The following is an 11422-nucleotide window of genomic DNA, read 5'->3' as shown; positions in this document are numbered from 1 at the left end:
ACCATTGCTGTGCCCTTGGCCTGGCTGTACGAGCGATCGTGGTCCGCGGGCCAGGTGCCTGGAGATTGGAAACTAGCTAATGTGGTGCCCATCTATAAGAAAGGGAGAAAGGAGGACCCAGGAAACTACATAAGCCTCACATTGGTCTTGGGGAAAATCCTTGAAAAAATCAGCAATGGGAGATCATGCCCGCGGGAAATCAGCATGGGTTCATCAAGGGCAGGTCCTGCCAGACCAACCTGATGGCCTTTTATGACCAGGTAACTAAATCCCTGGATGATGGTGTTGCCGTGGACGTAGTCTTTCTGGCCTTTGACACTGTCTCTCACCCCATCCTCATTAATAAATTGAGCAACTGTGGCATTGATGCCTGCACAGTTGGATGGGTCAAAAATTGGCTGCTGGGGCGCACCCAGAGAGTGGTGGTAGATGGGTCGTGCTCGACCTGGTGGGATGTAGGCAGTGGGGTCCCCCAAGGCTTGGTCCTCGGGCCTGCACTGTTCAACATCTACATCAGCGACTTGGATGAGGGGGTGGACAACATGTTGTCCAAGTCTGCGAATGACACCAAGATGTGGGGAGAGGTAGGCACACTCGAAGGGAGAGAAAGGCTGCAATTAGATTTCGACAGACTACAGAAGTGGGTGGATGGGAACAGGATGGGCTTCAATGTAGACGAATGCAGGGTGCTGCACCCGGGGAGGAGGAATGCACAGCACGCAGACAGGCTGGGGAGCTCCCCCCTTGTGAGCACAGAGGCGGAGGGGGATCTTGAAGTCATTATTGAACGTGGGTCGGCAGCGTGGGGAGGCAGTCAGGAAGGCCAACCACACCTTGTCATGCATCCACAGATGCATCTCGAGCAGGTCCAGGGAGGTGATCCTCCCCCTCTGTGCGGCACTGGTCAGGCCGCAGCTGGAGTACTGCGTCCAGGTCTGGGGGCCGCACTTCAGGGGGGATGTGGACAACATGGAGAGGGTCCAGAGGAGGCCACTCGCATGGTCAGGGGGCAGCAGGGCAGGCCCTACGAGGAGAGACTGAGGGACCTGAACCTGTTCAGTCTCAGCAAGAGGAGGCTGAGGGGGGATTTGGTGGCTGCCTACAAACTCGTCAGGGGAGATCAGCAGCAAATAGGAAGGCCCCTATTTCCCCAGCAGCACCCGGGGTGACGAGGAACAATGGCCAGCAGCTGCTGGAAAACAGGTTCAGGTTAGAGATTAGGAGGCACGACTTCACTGTCGGGGTGGCAAAGGTCTGGAGCCAACTTCCTAGGGCAGTGGTCCTCGCTCCTACCTTGGGCAAATTCAGAAAGAGGTTGGACGACCCCGTCTGGGGTCATGTGATACCAGCGTGTGCTCCTGCCAGTGGCGGGGGGGCAGACTAGATGATCTGTTCAGATCCCTTCTTACCCCAAACTACTATGAAACTATGAAATCATTTTCAGGTCCCCTTTATGTCTGGGCCCCAGTTCGCCCACACCTGTGTCTGGCCGTGGCACTGCCCCTGCATCCGAACACACTGGCTCTCGGCAGAAATAGGGCAGGGGATATCTAGGACCCCAGAGAAGGAAGGCATGCTTTGCAGTTGGGCAGCTGCCTCGTATTCGGTGTGAGGCCCATGCTGCTTCCAGAAGAGGTGCACGCCATGCCTGGCCACGCCGGTCAGGCCCTGAGCCAGCTGCCAGCATCAACAGGGGTGCGGGCACGTGGCACAACGGCTCCGCTTGTGGACTGTGGATTGTGCTCCCGGGGGTTCAGGCACGTGGACTGTGCTCAGGAAGAGAGGAGCAGACACGTGAGGGTCCAAGGGATTAAAACTCACGGGGTTTAAGACACCTGCACTGCAGCCAGGACCCCCGTGCAATGAAGTCTTTGCGTCGGGGGGAAAAGGAAAATAAAAATCTCTCCATGCTGACCCAAGGGGCCTCCAGGCACCGCTGTGGCCTGCCCCAGGGAGCACTAGTATGCTCTCTCTACCTGTGTGCCAAGGTGGCAAGAGTGAGGGCACCTTTCTTTCGGACTGACCCTAAAGCCAAGGCCTTGCTCGCTTGCATCTATTAGCAGTGCCCTGGCGCTCCTTGCAAGACCAAAGAGAGTCCTGATCAGGGTCCAAGTGGGGCAACTGCATTTCCTCCCCTGCAGCTTCTCTAGGTGCTATATTTCCACTCCCGCCCAGTGGGGTAGGAGTCTTTTCTTCCATGCTGTTGCAATGCACTGTTCCCCCCAGGCGCCGAGGGAGAAGCAATGCCCGCAGCGTGGTAGAAACAGAAGGGCCTGATCCGGAGGGCTCCTGAGCAGGTTCGACTCCCCCTGGAGCCCACAGGAGTGGCAGGTGCCCAGCACCGGTACAGGACCTGGGCCCATCAGCACTGGGGAGGCCACATCTGGAGTCCTGTGTCCAGTTTTGGGCCCCCCCGCTGCAGAAAGGATGTGGACAAGTTGGAGAGAGTCCAGTGGAGGGCAACAAAAATGGTTGTGGGGCTGGGGGACAACTGGTGAGGAGAGGCTGAGGGAACTGGGCTGATTGAGTCTGGAGAAGAGAAGACCAAGTGGATTTGATAGCAGCCGTCACCTCCCTGCAGGGAGGCTGCAAAGAGGATGGAGCTGGACTGGTCTCAGTGGGGGCAGACGACAGGACAAGGAGCAATGGGCGCAAGCTGCAGCAAGGGAGGTTGAGGTTGGATATTAGGAAAAACTTTCTCAAAAGGAGGGTGGTGAAACACTGGAGCAGGCTCCCCAGAGAGGTGGTGCAGTCTTCACCCATGGAGGTTTTGAAGACCCAGGTAGACCAAGCCGTGGCTGGGATGATGGAGTTGGGGCCGGTCCTGCTTGGAGCAGGGGGTTGGATGAGATGTGACCTGAGGTCCCTTCAACCCTCGGTTTTTATGACTCTATAAATTATAGACCAATCAGTCTGACTTCAGTGGCTGGGAAGTTATTGGACCAAATCATTAAAAAAATTGCAAGTGTCAGGAGGAGGAAAGGCTCCCGCCTGGAGATGCTAAGAACAAATCGTGCCCAACCCACAAAAGTGTTTTCTTTGACAAAACAACTCATTTGGTGGATGAGGGGAATGCAGTGGACATCATAAACCGGGACTTTAGTAAGGCTTAATACTGATGTACTCCTCATGAGGAAGCTGGACAAACTTGAGATTAATAGATTTGCTGTTGGGCGGAAACATAAGGGACTGATAACCACAAGCAAAGAGCAACTACAAATGGATCTACATCAGGCGGGCTCAAGAGGAGGTCAAGAGATGCCTGTTCTGTGTCCTAGGTAGCATCACATTTTTAGACACAGGACTCAAGAGCTTCCTGGCCACATCTGCAGATGACAAAAGTCTGGAAGGGGCTGCAAACCCTTTGGTGACTAATTGCAAAGGGATCTCGGTGCATGAGAAAACCATGTCGTAGAGACAGCGACCTGGCATTTAGCAAAGGCGGAGAAGGATGCTGCACCCAGCAGTGAAAACCCAGGTGCACTGGTGCAGAGCGGAAGATAACGGGTGAGGACGTAGCACTGCAGAGGGGCTATGGGATCGCATGATTATAGCGGAAAGCCTGCTCTGCAGCTAAGGGATGTACGCAGAAGAGAGCTCAGCCAAGGCAGAGGGTTATGGAGCCAACTGGCAGCTTCCTCCGTGCATAGCAGCAGTGCTACCAACATTTCCCTCGTCACCCAATCCTCCCGAGTAGGACCAGCCAACTGTGCCGTGGGCACCGGGTAACGCATCTGCTGAGCTGCATGCATTGCCGTAGGTAGGGATGAAGGAGCAGCCCCCTAGCACGCTGGATACTCACCGCACTCTGCAAGAGGGGAGCTGCCCGTTTGTGCCCGTGGCCCATGGTAGATCCTGCAGCAGTTGGAAGCGCGCGTGCAAAGCCAGCACGTTGCACTCTGCTTTTGTGGGCTGTAAGAGCCGGTGCCATCATCTCTTTCCCCTGCGGGGCTCTGCCACCAGGAGGGAAAGGGCAGCTCAGGGGACGAGGTAGCTGGGCAGGGCAGAGGGACAAAGGAGCATGCAGCAGGGCAGCGTGGCTGAAGCGGAGAGAAACCTGGTTGCTGGGAAAGGAGGAGAAAGCAAGCTGCTGCCTCGTGCTGCCCTGGCTGCCTGCTGCATCCACCCACTCTCCGTCTTGTAGCTCACGGGAAGTTTTTGGGGGCAGGGGCCATCCCCTCGTTCTGTCCTGCTGCAGAGGGGCCCTGGAGACCCAGTCCCCTCCCTTCCAGCATCCGCCCTCTGCCGCTGTGCGACATGGGAGACTGGGCAAGATGGACCCAGGACCTGGCCCAGTGCCTGGCAGTTCATATGCCACCGCTGCCCCTTCCGTGGGGAGCCCCAGTCAGGTGACACAGTGCTAGGGGCTGGATTTGGCCCTGGGCCAGGGGCTGAGCAGCCCTGATCTAACAGCTTCCAGTCTCCTAAGACCCCTAAGGCCATCGCGGTCCCCAGCCCCGCAGCATCTGCAGTCCTGTGGCATGAAAGGGGGAGCAGGCCCTCATCCGCGTTCAAGGATCTGAACCAAGTGTCCTGCACCACGGGTCACGGCACAGCAAACCTACGGACAAGGGGCCCAGGGCCCAAGCCAGACCAGCCGCCCTGGCTGACGTTGTACCACCCATGTTACAGGCGCTGGATGTTTTCAAGGCAAGGCACGAATCATCATCATTGTCGTCACCCGTATCGAGGCCTCGAGGCTCCACCTGTGCTAGGGCGCTGCTGCACGATGAGCTGCACGCACACCAGGAGCCGCGAGAGGGATTGTTGTTTCTGCAGCAAAATCCACGGTAACACTTGAAATAACGAGCTCCCCGGGTAGCCTCGTCCACCTGCTTCCACAATATAAATCATTGGCTGCAAGAGACACTGAGCACCCCTCGCAGAGGGGTTACCAGGCTTAATTAATGAACGCAGGCAAAGGGCTTTGAAAGGCTTGGATGAGAGGCTCCCTGCAAGTGTGGGCTGCACCTATTGCTAAGTGACTCCAGCGTGAGCTGCAAGAAAGCCAGGTTTGATCCTTTACCGCAGGCGGGTCTTTTGTCTCTCCCGCTCTGCAACGGGGGACAGCTCCTGTTTTCTCCCACTGTCTGTTTATTTTGGGGCCATCTCTTTCTGACTATTGGTGCAGTCCCCAGCATGTTGGACTGGAGTTTGGCACTACTGCAACGCATAGAAATGTGTAATACAGCAGGCGCGACGCGTGAGTAGGAACCTGAGTGGACATCTAGGAAGTGTCACGCCAAGTCGTGAGCGGCCAGGCCTGGAGGGTGCCCAGGGTCTGAAGAAGTAACAGAGATATGCTACGGCAGTGGCCAAGGCATTGGCAGTGCTTTCTTCTGCTTTTTTCCCATGGGATATTGTAGGGCTGGGCTGAGCGCGGTTGGTGGCCGTGGTGTGTGGAGGGGACGGAGGTTGCCAGTGAAGAGGGCAATGAGACACAATGGCTCCAGAAGCCAGCATGAGAAGGTGTCTTCCTCTTGCACCTGGTTTGGGGGCTGCCTCTGCGTCAGACAGACAACCGGCCTGAGTGCAGCCTCACAGGCGGGTACGACGCTCCTCACCTCTTTGGCAACGGCAGAGACGAGTCATTTCTGATGTCCCCAAGGAGGCAGAAGGTAGCGGTCACATTCGTACTAGCCTGACGACATTATGGAATAACTCCCTACGCTCCCATGAAGACGGCCCCGCTCAGTTTAACCAACGTGCTTGGGCGTCAAGAATTACCCTTCTGAAACCTGCTGGCTCTCCAGAGCAGCAGACGGGACCGGAGCAGTTTTACACCGGGAGGAAATGACTCCCTCAGCGCTGCAAGGACACAGAGGCCGACTGAAGTCAGCAGGACGACAGCAGGAGTGAATGTGGTCCTGTATCCCTGCTTCACGGACGTTCAAATCCAGACCATGCTGTGCTGGCCAAAGGGATTGGCTGAGATGGTCAAACCTGGTCCCAAAGCAGAACGGTGAGTGCTTCCTAGGAAGACAAGCGCTGTGAAGGAGCATTTCTGAGGAGGGTTTGAATGGCCAGAGAGGGAGGGGGAGTGGGTACCTGAAGACAAGGGAATCATCCTGACTCCAAGAGGCAGTCACAAGGACACAAGGACGCAAGGTTTTGTAGGAGGGACACATCTCCAGTGACCTCACTGCTATTGGAGAGGATGGCGCGGGTTGCCAGCTCCCAGCACCGCGGCTGAGTGTTGGGAACCTGTTACGGGTGAAATGCAACCTCTTGGCCTGATTTTAAGAATCAACATCCCTAAAATGATCGCTCACAACACAACTGGTCGATAATTTAGAGACCTTTATGGATAGTAGCAGCAAAGGGCAATCTGCAAGCAAGCAAAGGCTCTCACCATACACCGTGCCCCAGGGATGCACACAGGAAGACGGACGTCTGGCCGGCATGGGATTGTCTTCGTCAGGTCTCTTGCTTCAATTTGCAGTGGTCTCGCCTGGAGGAAGCTGCCGAGGGATGAACACACCCTCTCTTTGTCCCCCCCAAGGGTTATTATACCTTGAGTCCATTCATTGTGTACCTAACTGGTGCTCATCCACTGGTGATCCGGTCCGAGGTACCTTGTCCAGCCAACGGAGGTACTGTCCACGTGCGATTCATGCGCCAGTTGTCTGATAAGATGTGATCATATAGTGGGAATCTTTCCATCACTAACTGGGACTTTTAGGTACCATGACAGGTTCATCCATGCAGCTCCACTCTTACCTTTTGAATGCGTGGGAGATGGGATCGCTTCTCTTCTCTGGGCTCGTTAGACACCCTCTTCTACCTTGGGAATGTGTGAGAACTGCCTTGTTACAAAGCTGAGCCCTTGCTAGACCTGAGAGCCTGATTTTGCTTTCTAGCACACTCGTTAGCCACACTTACAGTGAAAAATAAGCAGTAAATGAACACTAACATCCTAAAAATTTGACATTTTAGCCGCCACCACCCACTCACTATTACATGGTGACACTCCTCTCAGTGAGCTGATTCCATCCAGTGCAGGTTTCTGCTCTTTGGGCTTCTCTGAAACTATATAGTTCATTGCTAAGGAGGTCCGCAAGGCCTGGGGAGGGACAGATATCCATAGCACTTACTTCCATTAGTTATAATCAGGTGGCCTCAACTCCTTCAGGGCCCCCACATAAAATGCACAAAGGGGACCTGAGCTAGGTTGCAGAAGGGCTAAGCACCTGCAGCAGATACCAGGAAAGACCAGGTAATAAGACCCTGATGGCCACCCCTCTCCCATATGTAGCATCCCCTACAGCAGGGTTTTGCTTCAGGTTGCCGCCAGCTTGCCATCCAGACATTTATATGGAGGGTGTGTTCTATGCCCAGAGGTTTCCAGATAGCAAATGAGGAGCCCTCCCTGCCAAGGTAAAGCTAGGGCTGGGAAACCAAAGCAGGGAAGTGAAACAACCTCCCCACGGCCATGGAGGGAGTGGACATGTACTGAGCTACAGGGCAATTTCCCAGGAAGCTCCAGGCCTTGGAGATTTTTAATTGCTCTCTCAGCAAAAGCAATGTAAGTACAAACTACACCGCAGTCTGGGCTCAGAGGGCTGGTCAGTGGCACTGGTCCTAGAGAAGACTGCGGGGGGGGGGCACAGGAGGTAGGGATTTGTCTTGGGGAGCCACTGAACCCTCAGTAGGACATGAAGAAGACCACTGAGTCCTGGGAGTGGGGGGGGGCAGCTTTTTATTCCAGATTGTGGAAGACCCTACATGGGGACATGGGGGATGGGCAGCAGGACAAGGACGACAGACCACAGAGGAGCAGACTGGAGAAGTTGAGGGGGCTTGCAGGCAGGGTCTCCGGGGAAGATGATGTGAGAAAGAACTGGGTGCAGGAGACTGGGCTCTTACCGAAAGGGACTGTCTTAATGCACAACAGCAAATGATCTCCATGGGAAACAGAAAGACAAGAGGCAGCATAAGAGGCCACTGCAGTTGCATTAGGTGCTCTTCAGTGACGTGCAAAATCAAAACAGGAATTGTACCAAATCCTAGCTCTGTGCTGCTCCCCAGCACCACAGCCTGCCCTCTCCTCCCCCTGCATGCCCCTCCTGCACTTCATAAAGCTCTCGATGACAAACACACATCACATTTGTCCTGGGATAAAGCATTTTAAAGTGTGATCATTCAGACATCCATGTCCAGTGCTCCAGGATAAATCCTTCAAAAGTTTCATGGGATAAGAAGGACCAACAGTTTATCCCAGGACATTGCAACGTGCATCTGAATGGTTGTCCCAGGATTGCATCATTATGGGCAGTGGCAGACATGCAGCTCCCTGCTGTAACTCATGGCACTTTGCAGGAAGTGTCACGAGTTACAGCAATCGCTCGGATCCAACAGATATCTGCACATGCCACAGGATAACTGTAAAGAAATAGCCCAAGCATGGAAGAATAACATCAGAGAGGCAAAGGCACCAAATGAGGAACAGCTACCAAGAGACAGAAAAGGAAAGACCCTATAAACACCTTCCTAGGTAAGAGAAAGACAAAGGATAGATAGAACAGGCCCATTTCTTAACAGGGAAGGAAAGCAAGTCAGAGACGATGAAGAGAAGGTGGCTTCTTTGCTTCAGTCTTCACACACACACACAAACAAAAGATAAATTATGACCAGATACTCACCTAAATTAGATGCAAGGACAGGATAGGGGTACAAGCCAGAACAGGAGAAGATCAGGTGAAAGAATATTTAAATAAGACGCATGTATTCAAGTCAGGAAGCCTGATGAAATTCACCCCAGGGTGCTTAAGGAATGAACCACTGAAATCTCTGAACTAGTGGAAATTAACTTTGAGAACATATGGAGGGCAAAGGAGGTCCCCAAGGCCTAGAGAAGGGCAGATATCCATATAGCACTTACTTTTAAAAAGGATGAAGAGAGAGAAAACCTTAGACCAGTCAGCCTAGTTTCATCCCCAGGATAGATCTGCAATAAATTTTTAAACATTCAGTATGTCGATACCCCAAAGATAATGAGGCAATGAAAACAGTCAGTATGGGTTTGTCTACTGCAGCTCATGTCAAAACAATTTAATTTCTTTATATGATCGCGTAGCTGGCTTAGTGAGCAGGGGGGAAGCAGTAGATGCAATATATTTTCAATTTGGTGAGGCTTTTGATACTGTCCTGCATGACATTCTCATAAGCTGGGTGATGAAATACAGACTTGATATAATCACAGACAGACAGGTGCATAAATGACTGAAAAAAAATTACAAAGAGCTGTTACCAGCAGTTTGCTGTCAAACTAGACGACATCTCCTCACATGAGACCCCCCCGACCCCCCCCCCCAGCTCTGACTTGGGCCTGGGAATATTTAGGATTTTTAACCAGTCACTGAACCAGCAGAGAATCACAGAATTAGAGAAAATGAGCGTTGAAGGGACCTCAGGAGGTCACATCTAGTCCAACCCCCCGCTCCAAGCAGGACGAGCCCCAACTACATCATCCCAGCCAAGGCTTTGTCTACACGGGTCTTCAACACCTCCAAGGATGGAGAGTCCACCATGTCTCTGGGTAACCCGTTTCAGTGCTTCACCGCCCTCTTAATGAGCAAGTGTTTCCTAATATCCAACCTAAAGCTCCCTTGCTGCAACTGGAGACCATTGCTCCTTGTTCTGTCATCTGTTGTGAGATTATGCTAGTTTAGACTTGGCTTCGGTGAGTGATGAGGACATTACAGACAGGCCAATCAAGGAAAATAAACTCGGATTGGGGGTCTTGGGTTGATTCGGTTTGAATGAAATGGAAGAACAAAATAATGGTAGGTCTGTACCTAGGGGTCTTGGTTTCAAAAGGGTAAAGTAAGAGAACGTGCTATATTTGTCCAAGGGCAGTCTGAAAGAAAATGACTCCAACCACAAGCGTGGGAAAAAGTGCCGCCAGGCTGGCAAGCCCAGAATAGATTGTGAACATAAAGCAAGCAAAGCTGCACATGCATTGCCATTCACAGAAGTTACTTTAGACTCTCAAGTGTGCATTCAGCACATTTTATATCTCACCAAACTGATTGGTAAAATCAGCTGGACAGAGGAACTCAAGGTCTTGAATGTAGAGGAGGCCTGGAGTTTCTTCAAGTTTAATTGAAATTGTATCTCATGCAAAGGGAAAAACATGGAGGAAGGGGCTCCAGACCTAACCGAAAGAACTAACCACCTCAAAAAGACTACCTATGATAAGTAGTAGGCCATACCTATGATAAGTGTATGGCCTGCCAGGGATGGAGAAAAGGAATAACCCACAAAGAAAGCTGGGTTAGAAGTCAAGGAGTATAGGGAGAGTGAAGACTGCCAAAAGTCAACCTGAGGTAGACCTCTCAAAGATTATTAAAACAAAGAGGAAAAGGTGCGTTAGTTATACACAAAAGAAAAGAAAGCAAGAAGCAGAGCTACTATGCAGGGAGGGTGGGGAAGAGATTAACAGTAATCTGGGTATGGCCCAAAAAGTATACAGATACTTCATTTCAGTTGTCAATATGGATGGCAGAAGCCATGGAGGAGAGGTATGGATGGACAGCAAGACTAAGAGGATGGAAATGGAAATTACTACAACCAATGTAGAAACACATTTCATGTTTACCCAGTACATTCACATTGAGCTGGACCAGATAATTTCCAGTTCAGAGTTGGAAAGAAACTATAAGTCTGGTAGAAAATATTTTTTTAAATAAATGTATTAATTCAAAGATGGCACCATGTGATTTGGGAATAGTCAAGACAGTCACTGTGTTTCAGAAAGGGAAAAAGAGTGATCTGGGCACCTACACTGCTGGTCTGACCACGTGAGGCTTTAGGGCAAATTTTGAAGGAAAGAATAATTACAGACCTGGAAATGAGCAGAAATAGGATCGAGTGCAAGACTGATTTACCAAAGGTGGATTCTTCTGCCCTAACCCGATACCTTTCTTTGGTAAGAGAACTGATTTTCTAGACAAAGGATCTTCACTAAAACATTTGACTGAGGGTCAGGTGGGAAACAGTTACCATATTTACTCTGGTATCATTTTCCCCCAAAAAATCAGATCTCCAAAATTAAGCAGGGAAGCCAATTTCTCTTTGCTGGAATAGAAGCATGGAGACACAGCTGTAACATGGCCGCTGTGCGTCTCCCTCTACCAGCCTCAGGGAGGGAGGAGACAAAGTTTATCTTTCAAGGTCACAGCTACAGTGTTAACCCTCTCACTGCCATGGCCACTGCAATCAGGATTCCTCGCAGGTGTTAAGGGCCAGGGAGTGGGCAGTCTGGCCTAGTAGTTAGGCATCCAAAACACCGGTTCAGTCAAGGTTGGTTTTCCAGGAGCTTTGGGAGATTGGCTTCCCTGATTGCCTCACTCAGCCCAGCTGGGACCAGGGCATGGCTCCGGGCTTGCTACCACTGCTGCCTGGTGAGACGCATTGCACT

The sequence above is a fragment of the Gavialis gangeticus genome, unplaced genomic scaffold, assembly GCF_001723915.1.
Source record: "Gavialis gangeticus isolate Ggan-Ray unplaced genomic scaffold, GavGan_comp1, whole genome shotgun sequence".
Lineage (NCBI taxonomy): Eukaryota > Metazoa > Chordata > Crocodylia > Gavialidae > Gavialis > Gavialis gangeticus.
Note: the sequence above shows the minus strand (reverse complement) of the source record.